Genomic DNA, 837 nt, shown 5'->3' on the forward strand with positions numbered 1-837 from the left:
TGTGGAGCTCACACAGTGTCTGAGCAGGGTTCGTAAACCAGGTCTTCAGAGGCCCAGACCCAGAGCCCCACCCTCCAGCCTTCTTCCCTCACACCAGGAGTTGTGGGTTCTTCTCTGGCCAGTGTGGGACTTCAGGCTTTTCCGTGTTCGACTGTGAACAGAACAGGGGCTTAATCTCTTAAACTCCCTTCCAATTTCGAAGTGGGGACAGTGTTCACCCCTTCCCCAAGCCCTAAACAGCCAGCAACGCGTTCATCCCAGAGGGCGGAGCCTGTCAGCGTTAGACACCAGGCCCCACACTAAGCCACGTCCACAGACCAAAGCTCCAGCCCCACAGTGGGAAACCAGCTCCCTCAAGTCTCCTCCACTAGCAACCTGCCTGCGAAGTCCCTCGCAGCTCGTGTCTACCTCTTAAACTCAAGCCCTGTCCCTGGAGTCCAGCGCTCCGCCATGTGCAGCCCACCCCAACGCCCAAAGCCTCGCATCAGGATCCACGGTTCTGTCTCTTTTTCTTGTGCTCCCAAGTGGGCGAGCTACAGCGCCGGCCCTCGACGGCTATGCCGGGTGCAGTCTCCTCCACAGGGTCTTAGGGTCCAGCCCCTGACACGAAGCTCCGCCCCCTAATGGCCCCGTCCACCCCACTTCACCCGCTGGTTGCTTTAACTCGTGGCCCCGCCCGGACACCCTTATGACCCCACCCCCATGGAGTCCCACAGCATATCCTTCGGCTCCTGGACCCCGCCCCAGCCCCTCTCTAGCTTGCCTGTGGCCACGCCACTAACCGTTAGCCACGCCCACACATAGCCCCGCCCCTAGAGGCTCCACCCCCAGAGGCCA

This window comes from Physeter macrocephalus, chromosome 14 (genome assembly GCF_002837175.3).
Source record: "Physeter macrocephalus isolate SW-GA chromosome 14, ASM283717v5, whole genome shotgun sequence".
Taxonomy (NCBI): Eukaryota; Metazoa; Chordata; class Mammalia; order Artiodactyla; family Physeteridae; genus Physeter; species Physeter macrocephalus.